The 27329-nt window shown below is 40.7% G+C and overlaps 1 protein-coding gene and 1 pseudogene across 1 annotated transcript in view; one reads left to right on the top strand and one right to left on the bottom strand.

The window, feature by feature from the left end:
- Nucleotides 1-27329, bottom strand: part of LOC111142217 (CASP2 and RIPK1 domain containing adaptor with death domain) — a 176201-nt gene that overhangs the window by 37916 nt on the left and 110956 nt on the right. The window lies entirely within an intron of this gene.
- LOC111142300 lies at nt 15775-27291 on the top strand (annotated as a pseudogene).

Consider the following 27329-nt stretch of genomic DNA (forward strand, 5'->3'; position numbering starts at 1 on the left):
ACAAGCAACAAGATAAACATGGTGTATTTTCTTGGAGGAATGATTTTGTTAAATGATAAACATTTTTTATATTAAAACAAATATGAATATATTATATTCTGGAATAGAAGCAAAAAAAAAAAAAACCATATAGGATAAAAAGAAAATTCCATGAAGATTTTGTGCTTGAGATGAGTTACTATGGTCTACCCTCCCAGATCCTCCTGGGAACATGGTCAGTCTGCAGTAGGGGTTCTTCAGAGAAAACTTGGGAGAAGCATTAGAGTATGGATCATGGGGTTCAATTATTCAACAACATTGGTTCACTCACAGATGACCAGGGACTGGAAATGTATTAACTAAAGTCACAAAGAGCAGAACTGAAACGAAATAATGCAGAGCAGTCCAAAATACTGTCACTTGCTAACACCTTCTAGTCTCACTGGTCTCCTTAAGGAACTGGGTAGGAACAGTGTTGGAATGAAAGGAAGATGAATAAATTCAAGATATAATAAAATGAAACAAATCTACAGTGGCATGTCATTTCCCCAAGGAATTGAATACTGATACTGCCCAATCAGGATACCTTCTCCCTTCCCTTTCTGACAAAACTTCTTGACTAATTTGTCTAAATCAGCTACAGTAGTCCCACTTTAACCATGGTTTTGCTTTCCATGGTTTTAGTAACACATGGTCACCTGTGGTCTGGAAAGAGATGATCCTTCTCATATACTTCAAAAGGTCAACAGTAGCTTAATGCTAGGTCAAAAGCCTGCATCATTCATCTCACTTCGTCCCTCCTGTAGGCATTTCATCCTCTCACATCATCTCAAAATACCCTTTAAGAAGAAGGGTAAGTGAAGCATAAGATATTTTGAAAGAAAGAGAAACCACATTCACATAACTTTTATTACAGTATATGGTTCTAACTGCTCTATTAGTTGTTCTTAATCTCTCACTGTGACTAAATTATGAATTAAACTTTATCATATGTACAGAAGAAGATCTGGTATATCAGGGTTCAGACTATCTAGTCTCAGGTATCCGCTCAGGGTCTTGAAATGTATTCCCCATGGATAAGGCAGGACTGCTATATTTCCTAGATTTCTCACTCCTCCCTTATGAAGTTGTCACAGAAATGAATGAAAGATTAATAAAAAATAGCAACTTGAATTAATAAATTTATAAATAAAATAACTTATATTAGATATATTATTTCAAATTCTTTTCTGAGTTTTGTGAACCAAACTAGCTCCATGATAGAACTTGGAAAAGAGCCAATCATCATTGTTAACACAAAGCTTTTATTTTATTATTTTTAATTGTTTTTTAATACCAAGCTTTTAAAAGTTTTTAAAGTTTTTTAAAAACTTAGTTTCCAAGGGCGCCTGGGTGGCTCAGTGGGTTAAGCCTCTGCCTTCGGCTCAGGCCATGATCTCAGGGTCCTGGGATCGAGCCCTGCATTGGGCTCTCTGCTCGGCAGGGAGCCTGCTTCCCTTCTCTCTCTGCCGCCTCTCTGCCTATTTGTGATCTCTCTCTCTCTCTCTGTGTCAAATAAATAAATAAAAATCTTAAAAAAAAACAAAAAACCTTAGTTTCCAAATTATGGGGCTATAGCCTAGCCTATTTAGAACCTTAGATACTAAAGAGATGACATGCCCTAAAGACTGCACACTACATTGTTTCAAATTCAGAAAACATTTTTAGAGAGCAAATACATACTTTCTTATTTTATCTTCATTTTCTTGAAAGACCACACCAGACTACAGAAGTTTCTGGGTCCTATTCTGTGGTTAAAATTGAAATTATCTAGGGAGATTGTTCTAGTTATATAGAATAGGAGCAAACAGTTATATGTTTTAATTCCTCAGTTTTTACATGGCATACCTGTACTGTTAAGCCCAGATGACTAGCTCACACATCTGTCCCCAGAAGACACTAAAAGCAAGAGTCAGTCTGATTTTCAGAGCACCCCCATCCCTCTCTTTCCTTGGATCTGGATATGCCTATTCCATTCTAGTTTTTGCCAGGTCCAAGCTCTGTGCTTCTGCTTTCTGTGCTTTTGAATGATCTTGGTTTCCCCCACCTCTTGATACCTGTGCCCTCTAAAAGACTATGGCTGTGTTCAACCCTATGGCTCTCTGGGCTGCTTTGGATCGGTTATCTAAGACCCAACCAACTCTAATCATATTCCACCTTCTCTCAAGGTAGAATTCAGGCCTCAGAAATTATATTTCTTCTATTCTAACACAAATCAAAGAGCCTCATTAAATAATTTTATTATTGTCTTAATTGACAGTTAGTAATCATATTTCTTAAGATGATGGGAAGCATCAAGTTTATACCAAAAGGTCTTATAGTAAATACTGAAGTTGCAAAACCCATCTTTAATGATCCCAACACAAATATTTTGGAGAAACATTAAAGTTTCTAAAATTTTAAACATTAAATTCTAAACATTAAGGTCACTAAAATCAGTAAACAAACACTACTACTGTATTTTAATTACTGGTTTCCTGGAATCTATGAAACTTGTATGGGAAAAACAAGCTTGACCACTATGAGTTAGTTTATTTTTTATTTTGTTTAAGATTTTCTTTATTTGAGAGAGAGTGAGAGAGATCATAAGTGGGGGAGAGAGGCAGAAGGAGAGGGAGAAGTAGACTCCCTGCAGAGCAGGAAGCCTGATGTGGGACTCAATCCTAGGACCCTGAGATCATGACCTGAGTCGAAGGCAGATGCTTAACCAACTGAGCCACCCAAGAACCTGAGTTAGTTTAAATACCTACTTTCCCAAAGCAAAAACATTTTCCAGGTCACCCACTTGTTACACCATACCTTAATCTCATAGTTTCCTATATTTGTCAGGATTCTTTGGTATAATAACCTGAGCTTCAATTTTATTCTTGCTGGAGCTAAGAAAACTAAATTTTGCTATATCTAATCTCATCTAGGAAATAAAGAAATATATCTCTCACCATTTCTTTTTGAGTTCTACAAACAAAATTACTACAAATCTGAATCAAATTCTATAACGGATAGGATAGTATTTCTGCCACTTGCCTTTATATCTCACCACTACAATGTAGTCTCCACAATTTATAAATGTATTGCTAAATAGCTTTGAAAACAAACAAAAGCCTTACAACATTTAATATGTTTAGTATACTTAGTATCATTCAGTTAAAACAAGTATAAAATATGAAAGAGACTCAAGAAGGTATCAGATTCATAAAAAAAGTTGAATGGACTATAAAACTTGAGAATAAAAAAAAATGGATTATTGAAATAAAACCAAGAGCAGAATGGATATAGTGGAAGTAAGAAATTTGAGAGCTGGAAGACTGACAAAGGATCCTCCTTCCATTCTGGAAGAATGTAGGCCAGAATGACATAGATAGATGGTATGAAAGAAAAGTTGAGAGACATGGAAAACAGAATCAGAAGTTCTAATATCCACCTAACAGAAGTTAGAAGAGGACAATAAGAATGGAGGATATAGTTAAGAAATATATCCTCAATATAACAATAAGAATGGAGGATATAGTTAAGAAATATATAAGAAATAGTTAAAAGAATACTATTTTTAAAATTCTTGACTTGGAAGAAAGTCATGAGTCTTCAGAATAAAGAGTCCTACCAAGTGCTGATCCCTCTCTTCTTGAATGCCTCAACACTTAAGGGAGAAACAGGTTGTCCCGAGATCTTTAATCATCAAGAACCCTAGCCCCTACCTCCTTCTTCCCAAGAGCAAGACCAGCAGTATCAAGATACAAATTGTCAGTATTCCCAGGGCCACAATACCTTCAACAGCATGTGAGATCTACTTCCTAAAGTTTTTATTCTTAAGTACTCAACAAATGGTAGCTGCTATCATCATCATCATCATCATCACCACCACCACCATCATCATCCATGCCTGTGGTTTCAAGTATCATTCACTCATTTGCTAATGACCCTTAGATATACCTCCAGTCAAGATCCCTTACCTGAGTTTCAGCCATGTATTTAACTATTTGACATTCCTACTGGGATGTCAAATAGCAATCTTAAATTTAACATGACCAAATTAGATTTCTCTCTCTCTCTCTTTCGCTCTACTCTCTATCCCAAATCCAGTTCTTAACACAAACTCCCCTGTCTAGCCTCCCTCATGTCAGTAAATGATATTACCCTCTACCCATTTCTCAGACTAAGACTTGATTCATTTCATTCAGTTTTTACATATCATATTTTCTTGTCATTTTTTTTCTTCCTGATTTTTAGTGAAATAATTTTCTGTCACTTTTTCTATTCTATTTCTTAAAAGCATGTATTCTATTTTAGTCTACTGATAAATTTTAAATACACAGGTAAACTAGACTTTTAATACATAGCTAGAGGATATTTACTTATTAAAGATTTGTTAAAGATTTATTTTAGAGAGAGAGAGTGTGCGCATGTGCACGGGAGAGGGGGCAGATGGAGAGGGAGAAAGAGAATCTCAAGCAGACTCCAGCTGAGCGTGCAGCCTGATGCAGGGCTTGATCTCCCAACCCTGATATCATAATGAACTGAAATCAAGAGCTGGATGCTCAACCGAGTGAGCCACCCAGGTGCCCCATTAGAGTATATTTAATACTACCCTGAGCAAAACAGTGTCTGTGGAATGCCCTTTTTCCTCTACCTTCTTTGCCTCTCTTTACCACATTTCTGCCACTTCCCCATTTTTAAAATCACAAACTATTTAAGCCTCAGATGAATTTTTAAATGTATAAAATTCAGCAATACTTTTTAACATACAAAGGAAGAAATTAAAAAATTTTCCTTCTGCCTCTATGCTTTCCCCAAATCTTCAATCCAAAACCTGCTCCACAACAGCCTTCCTATCTCCACTGATACAATTCTATCTTCCACTTACTCAGGCCAAAACCTTGGAATCAGACTTGTGTCTTCTCTTTGTCCCACACCCTAGTCTAATTTGACAGGATATCATGCTGCCTCTACCTTCAATATATATCCAGAGTCCAATCACATCTACCACATCCACTCCAACACATCTGCTTTAAACAACCGTCACCTCACACCTGGATCACTCAGCGTACTAAATTTGCCCTCTTTACTCCTAATCCTGAACATCTGTTCACACAGCAGCCACAGTAACCCTGCTGAAATCAAAGTTGGTTCAAAACTCTGAAATGGATCTCCATTTTGCTCAGAGTGAAAACAGACTCCCCCCAGAGACCTATAAGGCCTAGGTGGCCTGGTCTCTGGGGACATCTCTGATCTCCTGTCCTAATGCTAAGCCCTTATTCACTCTGCTATAGCCACACTCTTGCTGTTTTTCACACGTCAGCCACGACTTCAGTCTAGGGCCTTTGCTCTAGCTCTCCTCTCTACGGTCTCTTATCCAGAGCTAATTCCTTCACCTCATTAAGGCTGCACTCACAGGTAACCGGCTCAGTGATGCTTACCCCAACCACCCGACTTAAACTTACACCCTGTTCCCATGTTACCTGTTTTCCCTAGACTGTTCTACACCTTTTATTTTTGTAGAACGCTCACCACCTTCTAATGTACCATATAATATAGTTACTTATAATACTTATTGTTTATTGTGTGTCCCCCTCCTACCCAGGGTAGGATATAAGATACCCAGGCAAAGATCTTTGCCTGTTTTCCAGTATAAATAAACCAAGTACCTAAACAAGCCTGGCATATAGTGGCACCCAACAAATATTTGATGATTTTAGATGTACTGTTCGATTTTTTTATGTGGATGACTTTAGGTCTCAAGTTAAACACCACTTCCTCTGAGAAGCCATTTCTGACCAACCAGGCTAGAGTCACCATCCCAGTCACATCACACAGGTGATTTCTGTCATGGCGTTCCCTCTATCTGAAATGTTCTCATAGATTTATTTCTCTGTCTCTCCATCCCCCTGGTCCCCACCTTTACAAACGTACAAAACTTTAGCTGCCTTCATTACCAGAGTATCTCTGGTACCCAAGACAATGTTTAGTGTTTGATAGATACTCGATAAATGCCTCAGATCACAAGCTGGAAGACTAGTTAGATCTAGCAGCCTGAACTAACGTAGGGGGCTGAGGTCACCAGTAATCTGAGCTTGGTAATATGGGGGACGCTCCTCCACCTCTTTTGTCACCTTTTTCTGGAGGTAATTGCCTGCACCCAGAATGGGCTCAGCACACCCTCAAAGGACCTGAGCCACCACATTAAAACGCATCTAATGGAGCACCCTCATTCTTTCCCTCCGTCTGCCTTATCTGGCCCTTCCATATTCTTCCTACTACACACAGACTACATCAGGTCCATGATGAATCCCAGCAGCCTCTCTATTCCAGCACTCTTCAAACGGACTTTCCAAAGGGAGAGTTTCATGGAAATGAGTTCCTGTATCTTTAGCTTCCATATGTACTCTTTTCTAAAAGTGTCTGACAGCTTTTTAGCAGTGACATTTTTTCTTCCACTCTACGGAAATAAGTCATATTATTCATATATCTCAAATCTCACTAGGGTGAGCTGCCTTATAGGAGTCCAAATATTGGCCTGGGGAAATTTCAGGGTTTTTTAATTCTCTCTGTTCTCTAAACAGGTCTGTAGGGGTGAGCTAGGCCACTGCTGCAAAGTTCTGAATAAAGTAACACAGTGGTGATCTGGATTAAAGTAACTACAATATTTTTTTAAAAAGGTCTGGAACCACCAGATGTGCTGGGTACAGTCTACATATGTTTTTTATTGGCTCCTTTCAGATTTAATATGTTACTCAGTGAGGACATTAAAGCTTATTTTATGAAAATCATGTCACGAAATAATTTATTCCATGCACAATCTTCACCTTCTCTCAACTTATGAGCTGTATAATGTTTTCTACTTTCTATTTTAAAAAACGATGAGAACATATAGATGTCAAGTTAAGAACTCAAGAAAGTACACCGTTTAAAAGAAAAAAAAAATCCTTGTAGGGGTTATCCAGCAAAGAAGTTAGAAGACCACTGACTTCTCTCAAGGCAAGGCTTCTGTTCTGTGAAGTTGAGTTGGAAATGAATTCTCTGGAACCAGCTGTACTACATCTATTAGAAACTCCTTCATGTTTCTGACACATAGTGTCTTTCTCTGACTTCCAATGCTTAGCAAAATATTTCTTATTTTACATATCATGGAGGATAGGAGAGAGTGTCACAGGACTATCTTCAGGCACTAGCCACTGTTTAAAAAATTATCTGGCCTGCATGGTGAAACTATCAGCAATCCAAAAGTCTGACCTTGATCTTTTAGAGACATAACAGGTCATACCTTGGGATAAAGCCACTACTGTGCCTTGCATTCACAGCATTTCTCAGCAAGAATGGGCAAGGGGTAGAGTGGGGGAGCAGCAGAGATGCAGAAGTGGCTCACGCAATGGGTAGAAGGCAGTTTGTTAGTGTTCAAACCATGGGAGAACAAAGAATGACAGTGTGTCTGTCCATCTTTTTGTTTTTTAAAAAGGCCAGCTACAGCTGTCTGATGGTAACTGACATTTTGGCAGCTGAAAGAAAACAGAGGTATACCTGGAAAATTTCCCAAGGCAAGAAAATATGCTGAAATACCTAATCAGCTCATTACCCAGCATGCAGCCATTGCCAGTGTCTAAGGAGACAGCGACTCATGCACACAGTGTTCTTTCCTCTAACAGGCCAGAGAAACCACAGCATCCTTCAGGGGCTTACTGTATTATGGCCAGCCAAGTATTTCTGGGTAATTTCTGAAGAATTGAGTACTTTGCAGTGCTAATATGACCCATGTTCTCCTCTTTCCCTCTGGCAGACATATGATCACACAGGCACTTGCTACACACTGTTCAGTGGCCAAGAAGCAAGAAGCAGGTGGATATGGTTTCAATGTCCTAAGTTCACGTAACAAATTAATGTGGATTTCTAGCAGTCTTGCCGATACATTTCTTCAGGGAATTTGTGGGGAGTTTTCCTACATTAGTAAGCTTTAGTTTTGTTCCATATATTTTTGTTCCATTTATCTATGGAACAAAATATATGTATGTATATATGTATATATACATACATATATGTAGATATATATACACACACATACACACAAAATACTGTGTTGTTCTTTTCCACTGAATGACAAAATGTACTGGGGAGGAAAAGAGTATGTTCCGCAAACAGGCTCTGAGGACTAGCTAAAAAGGGGGGGGAATGACTATAAAGTCATGTAAAATCTTTTTAATAAATATAAATTTATTAAAATAATTTATTAAAATTTTTATTTTTTGTTTTTGTTATTTTTTTACTTTGCACAAGAATATAATTTGCTATCTAGAATGAGCTTTAATTTTTTTTATTTTTTAGAATGTGCTTTTAATATTTATTTTTATTTATATTTTTAAAAATAATGATTTAGACTATACATACCCCTTCAAAATAATTTCCCATTTCTTGTTACTTCAGTTACATCACATATTTGTTAAGGAAAAAAATGACTTAGAAAGATCTTTTAAACCCCGATCCACTTCAGTATGAGGCTGATATCTGTATCACAGGATTCCATATATGCTAAGAGAGACAAACCCCAAGTTCCTCTGCACAAAAAACACATGACTTGATCTTCAGAATTGCTTTGCAGCTCTGGCAAGAAAATTCCTGCAGCTTTAAGAATCTTTAGCACAAAAAGATAAATGGTACCCAACTCAGAAATGTCTTCTTGAACTCTTCACAGTCCTTAAAACAAAAGCAACTTGAATATATCCTGAGAAATCTTAAAAGCAGTAGCTGTTAGATCTGGCTTACTCATCACCCTTAACTACCATTTACTAGTTCTCTCCACCTCTGCATGGCTGAGATTATTAATCACTTTTTAGAGTTCTGGGAAGTTAAGGACCAAGGAGGTTAAAGCAAGGTCAAAACTGAATCCATGGCCGAAAGAAGACAAGATCCAAATCTATGAGTCTTTCATTCAGATTTTGGTTCCTAACTGTGTGTTCCCTCCCTCTCCTCCCAGCCCCTCAGCCAACAGGGTATATTTTCCTACTGTTTTGCTTGGTGTGACTTAGAAGGGTGACACCCTAATTGACAGATGAAGCAGCTAGCCACATTCCAGCAGTAGAGGAGGGGTGGTGATTTAGAAGAAAGAAAATCTCAGTGGCGTCACTTGCCCAAGGGCCTGACCGCAACATTCACTGGCCTGTCCTGATGAAAGCACCACGAGTGTGGCAGACCTCCAGAGCCACACTGCATTGTTCTTCCACCACATGGGAACTATGTCCGTTCCAGCCAGACCTCACAGGGTCTGGACGTGTCCGTACTTGCTGGATATCCAGATGAAAACTGAAAAGTTCCCCTCAGCAGTAGCTGGTCTATACCTGTTTGTACAATTCCAACATCCAGATATCTGGAGTCACACATAGGACTGACTGAATGTCCAGCATCATTTCACCAGCTTGAATATATTTCAGCTACTGAAGAATATCCTCATCGAGGTCATGAGGACCTCATGAGGACCTCATCGAGGTCTCTCTTGTCAAAATGCATTCATTAAGCACCCAAGTTTCTAGAGATAAATATGAGGCATTAAGAATCTTTAAGTGTTTCTACTGTACAGAGCTAGATGGATAGATAGATAAAGGGATAAAAACTTAAGTGCTTTTTGGTATGAGTTTTCTATTGCTGCTATAGCAAATGACCACAAACTTCATGATTTAGAACAATATTCATCTATCTTATGCCTTATTATCTTTTAGTTATGCAGTCAAAAGACCAACATAAATCTCACTGAGCTAAAAATCAAGGCATCAGCTAGGCTGTGTTCTTCTTTGGGACCTCTGGGAGACATTCCATTCCCTTGTCTCTTCTAGCTTCTAGAAACTTGCCCACCTTTCTAGGCTCACGGCCCCTTCCTCCACTTTCAAAGGCTGCAACAGTAGATCAAATCTTCCCAGTTACATCTTTCCAACCCGCTCTTCTGTCTCCCTTTGCCATCTTCTTCACATGATTAGATTGGTTCTGTCTAAATAATCCAGGACAATCCCTTCATCTCAAAATCAGTACCCTCAGTTGAAGTCCCTTTTGCCATATAGGTATATAATCCCAGGTTCCACAGTGAAGGCGTGTAAATGGGGGGGGGCAGCATTATTCTGGCAACCACAGATGAGCTTTTGTTTTGTTTATTTTCCATTTCAGCTGGAAGCAATTTGAGACTTCTGCTTCTCAGAATGCCAGAAGAGACAGATCTCCTGAGTTAAGACTTGTTAACAGCTTACTGGCAAGGCAAGGTACTTACAGCTCTTTGGACGGTTTCAGATGTTCAGTGCCAAAAGGTGGATATGGAATGGCTTTAAGAGAGAAACTGTATTTATTAAGTTGATTCAAATACAGTAGATATTTCTCTTCTTGCTCACAAACAGTACTGGGTGGGCAAAGAGGAGGGAGGAGTAGTTTCCACACATTACAAATGGGACTGCCAAGCTTTGTGAACCTCCTTGATACATTTGAGAGCACACAGTATCACCTATGAAGTATTCTTGCCTGAAATATTTAGCCTAAATTTAATCAAGCCTCCAGATCCAACTACTTAGCTTACAGGAAATATAGGCAAAGGAAAAACATACTAAACACCACCACAAGAATAAAATCACACAAATCTAGAATGTGTGAAATTGTACAAGTTAAATGATATACCCACATTAACAGTGCTTCCCCAAATAAATAAGACAAAGATTTTTAAATTTAATGAGAAAGAACCATCTACTGGTTACTGCATTTTCTGCAGATGAATTGCTGTGAGCTGGTGTATGCAAAGACAGGATTGTAAACACAGCCCCGAATGCTGGGGCACAGTTGTTTTGATGCAGCTGCTTATGGGCCCGTCCCACACAGACTCTGATTTGGCCTTTTCCTGGTGTAATTCTAATCCATGGATTAAACCACCTGTGTACTTTTCTCAGTAATCCAGAACAAAATAGTCATTATTTTATACCTTTATTTTGTTCTCACGATCCCAAGGGAAAGACTCAATTTATTACGTAACTGAAGAAACTGAAGATTTATTCTGTAAAATGTCTTTCAGTAGAAAGTTTCCACTGCAAAAGAACAGCAGCCTGGGGCGCCTGGGTGGCTTAGTCGATTGAGCATCTGCCCTTCGCTTGGGTCATGATCTCAGAGTCCTGGGATCGAGTCCCACACTGGTCTTCCTCCTTGGCGGGGAGCCTGCTTCTCCCTCTCCCTCTGCCTCTTCCCCCTGCTTGTGATCTCTTGCTCTCTCTCTCATTCTCTCTCTCGAATAAATAAAATTAAAAAAAAAAAAAAAACCAAAACATAGTAACCTGGACATGCTCACTGTTCAATGCTGGGACCCCTCTAACTGAAGTCATGGTCACGACTAGCCAGGGAGGTGGAGGAACAACAGGGAACTTCCTGGATAGAAAAGATAAACGACATTTCAGGAAGCTTTTGGTCGCATGTATATTCACGTGGCTGTGTTTGCTGGGCTATAACATGTATTTCAAAAAGCCTGACGCTATAGGTGACTCATACTTGCTCCTGTCAAAGTCACGGTGACCAATATAACCTGAGAAACTGAAATCAAGAGGCAGGGGGCCCATTAGAAATGATCCCAAATAAGGCAATATTAATTTTTTGGTTAGTGTTTAAATAAAAATACCTAGTTCTCATGGGACTTTTAGATCCCCTGGGTCCTTAGACTCCAATCTGATAAAGAATAATGTAGTTCAAGTCCCTCATACTAAGATAAGGGTACTGAACACAGACAGGTATGCCCCTCTCCCTGTCCCTCACCTTATTTGCTAAGAACGCTGTGTCTGGAATCTCTTTCCCTTCCACAGGCTGTAGGAAGGATGGGCCCCTGTCTAGAGGGCCACGTTACTAGATTTGGGGTGAGCTGGTGGCTGACATGGACAGATTTTCCCAGAACCACAGAGAGAAATTCCTCAGCATTCCTTGCCCTGCCTTTCTGGGATCTGCCTGTCCCAGCTATCTGTGAGTTTAGCAGGAGAGCATCTGGAGGGGATGAGCTTGTGAAAGGAATTGGTCACATGTTCAGTGTAACTCTTTAGCAATACTACAGTAATAGTTATTAAAAGAATACAGCAATAGGACAGTAAATCTGTGACCTAGCAGATTTCACACATGTAGGATCTGAATTCTCTCAGTGTCTTCCAACCTTAGAGAGGACGACTAACTGTTAAAAGCCCAGACTGTGGAGTTTGGATCCCAACTGCCACCTACTAGCTGTGTGACTTTGAGCAAGTCAGTTGACTTCTCTGTGTCTCAGTTTCTTTACTAGCACCACTGATCTTACTTCTCATTCTGCCTCTTCACTTACCCTCTGCACCTGGGAAAAGACAAAAAAAAAAAAAAAAAACAACACTTCAGGGGCGTCTGGGTGGCTCAGTCAGTTAACCATTTGACTCTTGGTTTGGTTCAGGTTGTCATCTCAGGGTTGTGGGATGGAGCCCTTTTTATTACCTTATTACCGTGGGGCCTGCTTAAGATTCTCTCTCTCCCTCTGCCCCTTCCCCATCCCACTTGTGCAGCTCTTTCTCTCTCTCAATCAACCAATCAAAAATACTTCTGTTTCTTTATTCATGTCCCCAACAACATTCATTCAGCGAATATTGATGGGGAACCACCAAACACAGACAAGACGCAGTTTCCTGCATTCAAGAAATTATACTCTCCTGGGAAACAAAGGAAAATACATATGATCGATTAGAAATAATATGCCAGGTGTAGAAACTGAGGAATGTACAAAGTGCTGTAGGACCAAGGAGGAGAGAGCAAGTGAGTGTTGCAGGGGGAGCCCTGGGGAAGCTTGGAGAGGGAGGTGAGGAAACCATGCTCCAACTGAGGCCTCAGTGATATGGAAAGAGACTGTTTCTAGCCTTGAGCAAAGCTTTCCTGGTTCCCCTTCCTCAATTATCCAAAGCCTGGAAGATGCGACTGGACTGGAAAAACAAAAATAGCTAATGCACAGGGTGTGGAGGTTGTGAGCTCCACCGTGAAGGCTGCTTAGAAACAGTGGTCACTTCCTCCTGGACGTTTCCTCACACAGCTCCATCCCGACCGCCTGTCTGCCACATGTTCCACACACATCCGCACGGCTGAATGTGTTCCTTTGTCTGTGTTCTGGGTACACAGCTACATGTTACAATATCCTTTGTGCAATGAAGAAATGTTTAACAGAATTCCAGAAATGTAAGCATACCAAGCACACATAAAAACACAACATTAGCAGCGGAGCAACCAACGGCAGTGGTGTGAAAATTCTTCCAACGGAATTATGCCAGGTACCCTCCAGATGGAACCCATGTGTTTGCTGGGGCTCTCAATGTCCTTCAAGATGTACGGAAAACGGGCTCAACCTTCCACCAACTCAACAGCCTCTGGAAACCGAAAGCCCGTCTCAACAGTTCTCAGGGCCTCCCTTCCTTCCTGGGCTCCCGACTACATGGATGTGATTTCCACACCACCCTGTGCTGACTGAGATGCGAATGTCTACATCTCCAGGTTCCTCTCCAGAAGTCCACTCCATGATAGACATGTACCAGCAACGTAGACTTCACAGAGAAGTCAGGGGACCACACGGAACAGTGCCATCAGGGTCCTCCCCACAATCTTCAGCACCTAGCTGGGGCCCTGTCCCTCCTCCATCCTCCCCTCTCTTTTGTTCTTGCACATACCCCTTCTACTCTTGGAACAATCAATAAGTGCTTCCCCTTGGCTCCAGGCAGAGTAGTTCTGCCAACATGCAGGCCTTCGGGGCCTCATATTCTTCCTCAAGCATTCGTTAAGGTGTTCTCTCCAAGATCATTTCCTTCCTAGAGCAAATTCTGATGCCAGCTGTTCAGATAAGAGCATTTCCATTTTCCCCAGCTCCTATCATTCATATGTAAAAGGAGAGCTGATCCCAGTGGAAGCAGCAAGAGTGCCAACCAGATCTGGCCAACCAGTGCGAATGGCGGAAGGACCAGGTATGTCACGTGACCTCAGGCCTAAGCTTCTTGTGGGCATGTGAGACAGGCCAAGGGGGAAGGAGAGATTTGCAAAGGGCCAAAGCGCTATTAGAGCAGAAGGGGTAAGAACAAGCAAAATGAAAATTATCAACATCAAAGAGACCCATTAACCCTAAGACCTAAGGAAACAGGGCCTATAGTAAAAAAAAAAAAAAATCCTTAGAAAAAGTATACCCATAACAAGGAAAAGTCTAGCCCCAGAAATGTTTTTGCTGATCACAAGTAAATACTTGATATTTAAAAGTATTATTCAAATGACTTATATGGTAGTTCATAAAGAATGATCTTGGCAGGGGTGCCTGGGGTGCTCAATCATTAAGCATCTACCTTTGGCTCAGGGCATGATCCCAGGGTCCTAGATCAAGCCCCGAGTCAGGCTCCCTGCTCTGCAGGAAGCCTGCTTCTCCCTTCCCACTCCCTCTCTCACTGTCTCTCTCTGTGTGTCAAATAAATAAATATAATCTTAAAAAAAAGACTGATCTTGGCAGAAAGAACAGACTTCTAACTACATGCAAAAGATTATCAGTAACAAATCTGTTAGTTATGACTGAAAAGAAAATCCCAACAGCCTACTTTTCTTTCAACTTTTCCTTAAGATACAATTCTCTGAGAAAGAACCCAAATGTCCTTGAAAACAAGCTTACCCAAGCTCTCTATCAAGTAGAGACATACATAGGTACAATTACACCCATGAGATAAATTGATAAAATTTGTTGATTCCAACTCATCCCCTGTCAAGAAGATTCCCAAAGTACTAACCTACTCGGAGACATGACAAAGGATTTCACTTTTGACGCCCTGGCCAATTCCAGTATAACAATCAAATTGGTAACAATGCACATGCCCTGGCTATTTTCTGGAAGGCTGCTCAATTATCACATTAAAATTAAGATTTAACATAGTTTTTAGTTATATAAATACAACTGAGGAAGGGCCTTTCTCGCAGTTGATCTTACTGAACTAGAAATTTATGAGTTGTTTGCTACAGGAAAAGAAAAATGGAGGGGAAGGAAAGGAAGGAGCAAACTGACAACCAAAGACAAGCAAAGAAAAGCTAAGAAGAAACAAGAGTGCCTTAGATCAAAGAGCGAGTGGAGCTGGTGGATCTCAGTTGCTTTTTGCTCAGACCTGGAAGTGTTCCAGCTCTGCAGATGAATGGTGTGAAGTTCAAACACTACTGGAGGAGAGGACATGCAAGCAGCCATAAATATTACTACCTTTCTGAGAAACTGGGAAATTGGACAAGACCCCTGTGGATGGGGCCCCGGACAGAATCTGACTACTGGAAATGACAAAGAACCCAAAGTACAATATATGTCTTTAAACCTGTTTAAAAATGCTGAACACGCTTTTACACAGTACACAAGCACAGAGTTCAAATGAGCAGGGGGCAAAGGCCAGGGGAAGAAGTATGGGGGTAATACCATACAGATTAGTCCTTGGGAGCAAAGTTCTTTGATCCTGAATCAGAAACGAAAGTTATTCATGTGTTCCTTCATGCAGTAAGTATTAACCTCCCATATGTTCCAGATACTAGTCTAGGTACTGGGGAGACAGCACACACAAGACAGACAAGGAATCCACTCTTCTGGAGTTTATAGTCTAGGGGCAAAACAAATAAATAAACAAATGCAAAAGCACATGCATGCCTTTCTATAAACTCAAAGAAAATGGGCTGTAGGCAGGAGTATAACCCAGGACCATATGGGCACTTTGGCTAGGAGAGTTAGGGAAAATCTCTCTCAGCTCTGTAGCTGAGACCAAAGTAATGAGTGGACGCCAGCCGTATAAAGTGATCTATATGCCAACAAGAGAGAAGAGAACTGCGAAGACCTTGAGGTTTGACACTCACGTGGTATATGTGAAGAACAAAATAGGGACACGAGCCATGGAAGAGAGGCGGGAGAGCGGCAGGAGAGAAGGTATGGATATAGGCAGGAGCTACAGCATGAAGGAGTTTGTATTTTCTTCTAAGTGCAATGGGAAGCCAATGGAGGATTTCACGTAGAGGAGTGACATTTATATTTTAAAAGACTGCTCTGGCTGCTACCTCTGGCAGACTGCAGGGGTGAGTACAGAAGCAGAGAGACAGGTCAGGAGACAATGTGGGAGTCCAGTGGAAGATGTCAGAGCTTTGGACTCGGGTGGTGGCAGAAAAGACGAGAGAAATAGATGGATGTGGGTGACTAAGGAGGTCTTTCAGTATAGGATACTGACAGACTGGCTGTGGGAGATGAGGGGAAAAGAGGAACCCAGAATGTTGCTTTGGTGTGAGGCTTCAACAGTGGGGTGTATGATAGAGTTACTTTCTGAGGGGGGATAGCTAGGAGGGGTTGGCCTCATGGAGAAAGCAGAAGTGAGATGAAGAGTTCTGACTGAGGTGCGTTAAATTCGAGCTGCTCTCAGACATTCAAGCCTGGAAGTCAGGCTTCAAAATGTCAGTTAGCAAACAGAAGATATATAAAGCAACAGGACCCACAGAGATTACCCAGAAAAGGAGTACAGAGAAGTTCTAAGATCAGGCGTTGGAGGCTTTCTAATAGCCAGAGGTCAGAAGGAGAAGGAACATCAGTGAGGTGTGGAAAAAAACAAAAACAAAAACAAAAAAAACAAGAAAATATGGGTTGACATCAGCCAAGAAAAGAAAATATTCCATAAAAGAAGTGACCTATTATATCAAATGTTGCTAAAAGTAACATGAGAAAAAAGAATTGACCATCATAAACCGTGGCATATGGCCAGACGGACGTGAACGGTGCCCTTGACAGAGGCACCATCAGTGGACTGGTGGGGATGAAAGCCTAATGAAGTGGGCTGAAAAGAGTGGGGGATGAGGAATAGAAATGAGCACACAGAGTTCTTTCTAGAAGCTCTGTAATGACGGAGAGCAGAAAAATGAAATAGGTTGGCTAGGGGTCAAGGAAGGATTTTTGCTGTGCTGTTGCTGTCTCCTTTAACTGACTTCAGGAAAAGGTATGAACTATTTTTTTCTTTAAAGCAGGAATTCTCAAAGCATGACCCACTGTCAGCTGCAGGGCCATGAGGGGTTTACTGGTAAGCAGCAAACTGATGACAACATCTAAACTCTTCCATCCATTCTAATGGCGGAAGAGGAAGTCTAAGAACTTTTGTTTGCTTTTTCTGGTTTTGGTTTTGTGCATGAATAAGTAGTATAACATATTAAGTAAGTTATTTAGGATTGCCAAAACTAGTACATTCCTAGAGTTTGCAGATGATTCTCATTTGAAATTATGCTAAGAAGTCCGACTGCCACACGATGCCTAGTCCTGTTGCAGAACATATACCTGTGCTTGAAATGTCTGTAAATTGAAGGAATTTTACCCTCATCACCCATGCATGTCTTCAGTTGCTTATGGTTGCAATTCTTCTGTTCTTGTTTTGTGGCTGCAAACTGCTTAGCTTTATCGCCATTTAGTGTATGCGGGTTGTCTGGGTAAACTCTCAGGATACAGTGATGCATAATTATATCATTGATATTAACTTGCCACTTGTTCTCTCATTGGTTATCTGCTGTACTGGGTACAAAGATTTGAGACACAAAAACCTAAAACTGAGAAAATTCTATAAACTGTTAACTTCCGTGGATTGAGGGGGGCTTTATCATTTTATTTCAGTTGTGGAAAACCTCAGTCATGTGGGGACAGTATAACAGTTAAGATCAGAAACTGGATCTCCAGACTCTGTGTTCAAATCAAGGCTTTGCTACTAAGTAGGTGTGTGACCTTGGGAAGTTCAGGCATATAACTTTTCTGTTCCTTAGTTCCTCATCTGTAAAATGGGGACAATAGTAGTACAACACATATTGTACTCAAACCGTGTCACTTGTAATAACAGGGACAACCTGTATCTTTAAATGAGTGAGCAGCCACAACTGGAACTACACCTGGCACATACCAAGTTCTGTATTTTAACATAGAAAATATTACTACTACACCTGCTACGATAACTGCTATCAGTATTACAGTTTATGACACCAGGGTTCTATGAGAGGACACCGTGAAAATCAGTAACACCTAGCTTGAGACCTATATAAGTGATAAATATAATAGCATAAATGGTGGCAAGCTTTATTATCAAACCTATTTAACCTACAATATAACCAAACTATTCACTAAGAGTCCTCATCTGAATTCCAGATCTTGGAACTCCTTGGGGCAGAATGCAGAGAAAAGATATGGATCCTTTCACGAAAGCTGGGCCAGCCTTAGAGAACATTATAAAACAGGTGGAGGAAGGCCTTGGACATCCTTCAACACCTTTCTGCAAGCCTCCCCTACTTCCTAACTACATGCTCCCCAAGCCCCCAAGTACCTTTATTTTGTCCTAAGTCCTTTACTATAATACTTGCCAGGCCAGTTCCTCAAAACTGAATTCCTTCTCTAGGACCTTCTAACCTCAGCTACGTGTAAGTAAGTAGGGGGAAAAATGCTTTTAAGAAATTTGCAATTACTTGTATATAGCTATTAACTTCTGAAGAGTCTCAGAAGTATTTCTATTCTTAAAAGAAAGTTCTTATCAGAAGTTCTAATTACTGGAAATTTAGGCAGAGTAAGAAAGCTAAGTAAAAAAATTCAAGCAGTCTACAACACCACAGAGCTTATTTTGGAAAGCTGGCCTTGAGATTTAAAAAAAAAAAAAAAAAATCCATTAGGGGGCACCTGGGTGGCTCAGTGGGTTAAGCCGCTGCTTTCAGCTCAGGTCATGATCTCGGGGTCCTGGGATCGAGTTCCGCATCGGGCTCTCTGCTCAGCAGGGAGCTTGCTTCCCTTCCTTTCTCTCTGCCTGCCTCTGCCTACTTGTGATCTCTGTCAAATAAATAAATAAAATCTTTAAAAAAAAAAAAAGAAAGAAAGAAAGAGGATGACAGCAACAAGGACTAACATCCCTACAATGCTTTCACATACCCCATCTCCTACAAAGCCCCACAACAATGCTGGGAATAAGCAGGAATAACCTTCTTCCGGAAGGTTAGAAAACTGAGGTCTAGGTTGATGAGGTAATGACCGCTGAGGAGAGCAGAGCTGGGACTGGAAAGTGTCGTCTTCTGATTCCAGCACCACTGCTATTTCTCCTTCCCCAGACAGCACCCTGAAGAGGTGATGGAACATGACAACAACCTCAGAGCCTCAGAGCCTTGCCTCCCCCTACAACCAAGAACATCATTCTAATGAGGGCTCCATGACACATTTGGTTAAGAAGTGGTCTGAGATGGATCCTTGGACCTGAGGGACCACCCACATGGTGACCAGGTGCCATGCCAGAGATGTATTTCCTCAAGAGTATATACATGGTCCAATGGTCCTAAAATGAACAATATTTCAAATGTACCAGAAAGGCTCACCGCTCCATGAAACTCCAAATTATCCCTTAAGGAAAAAGTAGGATAACTGATAATACTACTATTAATTATACTCAGGTCAGTTACTGAATAAGTTTGTATTCTTGCATAGCAGACTTCCAGGAGGTGAAGCCAACATATTTATCATCATTATCATCATCGTAAGTGACTGATTATGCCTGGCATATATTCGGCCTCAAAAGATAACTGTGGAATCAATGAATGAGCTCAACAGGCCACAACACAGAACTCTTTAATTCTACTGTTAAACACTTTGACAGGAAACTTATTTGTCTCTAAATCATGGTAGAATAATCATGGTCAACAATGAGGCAATCCTTTCCAGTTCAGATAGTTTTAAAGAACTTGGTATAAACATGTATTTCTTTCCATTAACATCTTCTGAGAATGGATCTAATTTGTTTCATTTTCTTGGAGAAAATCTCTCCCAGAGCTTCACAGAATGCTACAATATTTTAAAGGGAAAAACAAAATTCAGTTTGCTAAGAGGTAAGTACAAGGTTCTCTATGAAGACATACTATACCATATGGGCAGATGAGCACCACTCCTTTCAAAGTAACCCTGGTGGGAAGCTACAGGTATATTTCAGGGATACTGGTTTTGAGCAAAAAACTTGCCGAATGCCTCTTGTGGAACTGCCTTTATCTCTAAGATTAGTTTATGTGTCATACAAGAAACTTGTCATATTACTTTATGGTCCTAACCCATTTCTAACCAAAAATTACTCTAGCCAGTTTGATCACCACCTACATGGAAGACTTCGTCAGTTAGAGTTCTTGGCAAGTCTCCCAAATCAAAACCACCTTCCAAGAATGAATACCATCAGTATAAAAATCTTCAGCAAAATGTGCCAAGGTCTCTAAAGGAGAATTCCAAAGGGAGACTTCAAAGATACCTTGAACGACACATCCTGAACAATCACATACCTTGAACAAGCACATCCCTGAAGGTCTGTGTCGCTTCTCAAGGCCATCCTGTACATGACGATTCCATTAGGTCTTAGTCGTCTTTATATTATTCCCTTGGAATAGTGCCCTGCACATAGTAGGGCATGTAGCAAATTCTCTTCAAAATAGATTTCCCTTGGGAATAACCAAACTATGAAACTACCATCATCACAGCAGGGCCCCCAGACACTAGATTTTTCCTAAGGAGGAAATGTGGTGTTGTGTTTCCTCACTGTCAAAAGAGGTTTTGAGAGTAACCAACCATCTTGATTTTACTGCCTCCTGTATCCCCTGGCAAAAAGAAAACGTGTCCTTCTAAATGGGGTCTTTTAAAGATGAAAGCTGTATTTTCAAACAACTGAACCGCAGGTTGAAGAGATTTCAATTGCAGAGTCTATGAAGCAGCACTGGCATCTATCATTCTTTTCTAAAGGTTGAGCAACTGGCCCTCAAGGTAAAAATGAAAAAATTATAGACGGTCCACCACCATGGCAATGGTAATGGAATTAACATTTAGAATGTGCCTACTCTGTATTAAATATGGTGCTACATGTAATCTTTAGGAAATCCAACAAAAAAGGTACTGCCATTCTCATTTCTACAAATAAAGAAACTTGAAACTTTAAGAAGTGAAATATGGATATACAAGCTAACATATTTATTAGAGGGCAGGGCCAAGGTTCAAATTCAGGTTTGTCAGAATCTAAAACCTTGCCCTTTATCCATTAATAATGGAGTCTATCCCAGAAGTCCAAAAGCCAAAGGCCCATTGGCCAGCCACGTGTCACCAACAACAGTGAGTTGATAAAAACGGAAAGGCTTGTCAACTTTTGGGTTGTGGAGATGGATGAAGTAGGTGATGGGGACTAAGGAAGGCACTTGCTGTGATGAGCACCAGGAGCTGAATGTTAGTCTTGAATCACTAAATTGTACACCTGAAACTAATATTATACTATATGTTAACTAGCCAGAATTTAAATAAAAACTAAAAAACTAAATACATACATACATACATACATACATACATACATATAGACATACAAAAAACAGAACCACATGATCCAGCAATTCAACTTTTAGGTATTTAAAAAAAAGAAAAACTTGTCAATGTTTAAAAATATGGGGTTTTTACATAAAATATGGATATGTACTTCTGCTATATCAAATTCACTTCACTTATTTGCCTACACAGGCATTTGAGTCTGTGACCCCTGCTACTCTCTGTTGCCTCCCCAACACTTCCTTTTAAGGCAAAACCCAAAACTAATGTTCCCCCTGCCTCATCTTACCTGGATATCCCATAGGAACTTAGAATCATGCCATTTTGATGAAGTAGAACATAATCACTGAGATCACGTACAAGTCTTTTATACAGAATCTATGGCCAAAGAATTAAGTGACCAGTTCATGGACTAGATCTCACATGTTCTTGATCATGTCTGCTCTCTTCGGTAGCGAAACATACATCTGAGTTAATGACCTGTGAAGTGGGGTATTCACTATTCCTCCATAATGCTGTTTGATATTATTATCATTAGCTTGCATTTTTAATAAATACTGCTGGTACTGCCAAGATTTCAAATCCATTTTCTTTTATTCACCAAAGGGCTTCTATGAACAAATCCCTCTGCTTTTATAGATCTACTTCTTGGCCTCCTTTCCTGTTCTGCCAGGAGCTGCCAACAACATTTGTGGTTGAATACTGAAGGGTAAAAGAAGGTATGAAGGAAGTTCCAAAGAAGCATCCTTGCCTTCTAACTCACAGGTCAAGGACTGGGAAGTTGAGGAAGATGATATACCAGTGGTTGACTTAAGCCTGCTACCCTCTGGAGGAGACATATTTAAGTCTTTAATTTTTTTTTAATTTTATTTTTTTGTTTTTTGTTTCTTTACCAGAGAAAACCAATTTGAGTCATTCTCAATCATTATATAAATACTAAAGCATATTTCAATCATATAAGCTGGCAAAGTTTCTTGTCCTTGCTCTCAAAGGTACTAGGTTAATCAAATTTAAATTTTAAAGCTTCCTCTCCTGGGCCTGGAAAAAATATCAAAGAAATAACTTGTCAACAGCAAATTATTTTTAGAGGTGTTTGTAGCATATGCATTATCAAATACAGTTCCTTTTTTTTTTTTTTTAAGGCAAAACACCATGTTGGACTCATTCCAATGTTTCTATACGTGGCTGGAGCCAGAAAAAGCATTTGTGAAAATATCACTCTTTTGAGGAAAGTATACCACACTAATAATGAGTTGGGCCTAAAGAGATTTTAGGATTTCAAAGTAAGCAGGTTCCATGATTCTCCAACAAATCAGGAATGAAAACGCACTCCCTTCACTAAGCAGGAGAAACGCTTTTATTTATGTCAAAATGGTATTTCTTTGCCTTTTGTTTTCATTTCATTTCTCACCTAATTTCTTTCTGATAATCTTGAATGAATATCCATTCTTTTTTTTTTTTAAGATTTTATTTATTTATTTGCCAGAGTGAGCGAGCACAGTCAGAGTGGCAGGCAGAGGCAGAGGGAGAAGCCCGCTCCCTGTTGAGCAAGGAGCCTGATGTGGGACTCGATCCTAGGACGCTGGGATCATGACCTGAGCCGAAGGCAACCACTCAACCAACTGAGCCACCCAAGCGTTCCTGAATATCCATTCTATGTCCTTTAACTGTCTTACAAGGTCACCAGGCCAACTGGCTTTCCCACTGGACAGTAAGTCACTCTGGAACCCTGTATTCTAATATCAACTCCATGTATCGAGTATCAAATACAGAAGATTTGCCAGATGTGCTTGATCAATCTCTTCATCTCTTTCTGCTTAGCTTTAGATACCTGTCAAACTGTCAGATGGAGCTCTGGCATGTGACCCAGGTTTCTACCGTGCCCTAATGTCTGCAAAGGCACATGTATGGTATGGATTACCGTACCAATCCAAAGGTATGGATTACCGTGTGGGATTACTTTCTGCTGGGGCTCCGAGACTGCCCAATGGTGAGACAGCAAAGGCTTAGGACTCACAATGCCTGAGTTCAGAGCCCAGCTCTGCCATTACTAAGCGTGCAACCTCAGGCAGTCACTTAACCTCTCAGTGCTGCAGCCACCTCAGTTATAAAACAGGATCGCTGAGAGAGTTAAACATCAGTATGTGTTTAGAGGACTTGGTACAGCTTCTGGCAAATAGCAAGACTCAATATTTATTATTTATTATTTATTTTTTATCCATTTTTGATGCCCTCACCGGCATGCCCTGGTAAATTCTGTCATTCATTTTGACTATATTTAGTGCCTTGATTCTTGAAGGAAACAACAAAGTCAAACCCATTAATATAATTTCCTAAGATTGCAGTCAGACATCTCTGGGGCATAAATTACATGGGATCAGTCACGAAGTGCCACGCTGCAGGTATTCTGGAAAGTCACACTAAATCTTGTAAAGCAGAGGGTATGATTCGCGCACGCCCTGCAGGGAATTCAGCGATGTGCCTGCCAGCACCCCTGACTGACGGCTGCTATCTCAGACGTCTAGAGCGTCACGTGTGACAGATGACAATGACAGGCCGCACTTGCCCATCGGCACACCTGGGTTTGACAAATGCCAAAATAATTTTGGAAGAAAATAAAGCAAATCGTGGCTCAGGGGAAGTTCAGGATTTTATTTGTTTCAGAGCATTTCTTTATTGTGATAGTCCTAAAAGCATTTTACAGACACAAGAGAAATTAAATCAGCCAATTTTCTCTGGCCTCCACTTTAGTAGAAGGATGAGCAAATACTGTTGTTGAAGAACAAGCATAGGGAAATCTTATTTTGTGGCTTTAAGTTACAATTTGTGGAGATTTACTTTTCTGTGAGTATGAAGAAAGTTGCTACATACTCTAGTCCCATCACTGCCTTGCCTCTGATTAGGCCTTTGTAATTATCACAGTCAGAAAGATACCTTGCATCTTTCTCACACACAAGGAATACACAGATGCTACTCCATTTCATCTATCCTTATTTACTCAGTGTTTAAAATTTATCCATAAATAAAATTAAAAATAAAAATTGAAAAACTATAAAATCAAAGGATTATTTCCGGGAAGCAGCAAGAAATAATCCACAAGAGCTCCTATTTTGGTGACAGAGGGACATGGGTTTGTGGAAAAGAAACTTCAACCCTGGGGTGCCTGGGTGGCTCAGTGGATTAAGCCTCTGCCTTCTGCTCGGGTCATGATCTCAGGGTCATGGTGTAAGGGCCTACTTAGCCAGAGCAACCCCATCTTGGTAGAACAGCCATTTTGTTGTTTATGCAGTGAACTTAGATTGACCCTGCCCCCCAGAGGAACTTACTTAGAAAGAGGTCTGGGAAAGCAGTATAATATGGCTGACCAGCCCCTGATAACAGAGCCCAGATACCAGGACGTGTTAGGCCAGGTGGAGACGTCCAATCAGTAAAGTGCACCTACTACCTCCCTAACCACCAAAGAATGTAAACCCTGCCTTTTGGGCGCCAAACTAAGGTGCCAATTCTGACCAAAGTGATAGGCTAGTTCAAACAGCTATTATAGGGTAAATTGTAATCCAAATGGCCACCCGTGTGTGACCTAGCATGACCGTGTAACTTTCTTTGTGTGCTACAATCTCATTGGCCAGGCTCAACTACATGGCCTTTGCTTTATAAAAGCTAGCCTATGAGGCTGGGGGTCGTCGCTTTCTCTTTGTAGGAAGCAGCCCCGACCGGTCGGTTTGATTCTCAGTGCTGGCACCAAATAAAGCTTTGCTTGACCTTTGCTTTTATCAGTCTCACTCCTTTGATCACGGACCCTAACACTGGGATTGAGCCCCGGTTTGGGCTCTCTGCTCAGCAGGGAGCCTGCTTCCCCCTCTCTCTCTGCCTGCCTCTCTGCCTACTTGTGATCTCTTGTCTGTCAAATAAATAAATAAAATCTTTAAAAAAAAAAAAGAAAGAAAAAAAGAAACTTGAACCCCTCACACTTCAGTTTCCTCATCCGGATAGTGAGAACCTTAGTGTCTACACCTTGCTAGTGGAAGATTTACCACAGTGGTGGTACAAGATGTGATGGAGTGAACAACCAGTGAAGCAGAACGAATGAAAGAAATGCAAAATGGCAGGGAGGTGGAGAAAAGGGAGTAGCCATGACTCTCCCTGAGTTATACAAACAATGGCTACAATCCAGGCCTTTAGCCAGGATATGGCTTCTAAAATAGCACAAGTTGATCTTCTTTATTATGCAGATTTTCTGCATACAACAAGGTAGAGAGAAAAATGTAAGGAACTCCCAGGACATACCACCAAATCTCAATAACTATTACATCCTACCATTCTGATTTCATCTGCTTTCCTCAACACTTTTTTTCTTTTGATGTGATATGTTTAAAGGAAATCTTAGGCATCATAGCAATTCAATAGCAAGTGCTTCTGTAGGTAAAGACTTTAAAATATATATATATATATATCACAATACCACTAGCAGATCAATAAAGTTTCAGTCATTTCTTAATAACATGTAATAGAGTTATGTTTCATTTTCCTATTGTTCAAAAAAAAGAAAGGTATTTTTATATGATTTTTGTTCAGATGAAGTCTAGACATGGCATTTGATTTACAGGTCTCTTACGTTTTTTAACTTCTAACTATTCCCCTTCCTACTTTTTTCCCATACATTTATTTGCTGAAGAAATTGGGTCCTTAATTTTGAAGAACTCCCCACACTCCAGGGGTCACCTGTGTGGCTCAACTGGTTAAGCGTCTGCCTTCAGCTCAGGTCATGATCTCAGGGTCCTGGGACTGAGTCCCACATGGGGCTCTCTGTTCAGGGGGGAGCCTGCTTCCTCTCCCTCTGTCCCTTCCCACCCCCACATTCTCTCTCTCTCTCTGCAATAAATAAATGTTAAAAAAAAAAAAAAAAAGAACTCCCACACTCTGGATTTGGCCTATTTATGCCCTTGTGGTGCTGTTGAATATGTGCCTCTGTCTCCTGTATTTCCTGTAAACTAATAGGTGGATACTGAACTTTGAGATTCTGGTTCAAATTTGTGTAGAAGAGATGTGGGCAGAATACTGCATAAGTGGTGCTGTTTCTCTTCAATCAGATCACATCAGGAGGAGTAGCTAGTCTACTTTTAGTGATCATTGGGTTCAAATGTCACACTGATTCTCAATTACAAAGCTTCAATTTCAGTTCAGATTTTAGCATCCATTAATGATTGTTGCCTGGCTCCATTATTTCAGTAGATGTTGCTAAATAGTGGTTTTCTATTTCTAGCATCCTTCTGCATTTATTTGCTGTAATTATCTATAAAGAACCTATTCCTTTCTTGGGTGGCAGCAAGAGCAGAGAGGGTGCCCTGAGGGCCTCAGGCACACTGTAAAAGAACAAGGTAGTTGGGCGCTGCCTGCCCACCCCCAGAGGCCACACTCTGCCCCTCCATCACCTGCCAATCTTTGCACCTAATCATGTTGTCACCAAGTTCTGCTTCTGGTACTCTGTGTCTCTGCTGAAGAAGACAAAGTCTTCAGAGGAACTGCTGTGGGTGGGTGTGGGAGAAATTCTCGTTGTGGGTGAAGAATCTGAGTGCCCGGCTACTCTAGGCCTCCTGCAACAGTACCCACGGCATGCACCAGGAGTCCGGGGACCTGACCACAGCAGGCACTGCCCCCCAGTGCTATGGAGACCTGCACTACGGGCACAGTACCTGGGCCCACTGGATCCAGATCACGAAGCAGAAGGAGACTGCAGCCAGCCAGCGCTGCCAACTGGCAGTCATGCAGCTCCAAGACAGGAAGGTCAAGTTCCCGCTGCCTCACAGGATCCCCCCTCCCAGCACAAGCCCCAGTTCACCACAAAGAGGCCCAACACTTTCTTTCAGAGGCAGAGCCTCCTTGCCCCAGATGTGCCCAAATATACTCCGTGGGAAAAACCAAAAATCCAAAAAACCAAAAGAAACCAAACACCCTGAGGTACAGGCTGTGTGTGTTTATACACATATATACGTAA

Source organism: Enhydra lutris, unplaced genomic scaffold (genome assembly GCF_002288905.1).
Source record: "Enhydra lutris kenyoni isolate GAN:26980312 unplaced genomic scaffold, ASM228890v2 scaffoldscaffold7, whole genome shotgun sequence".
Lineage (NCBI taxonomy): Eukaryota > Metazoa > Chordata > Mammalia > Carnivora > Mustelidae > Enhydra > Enhydra lutris.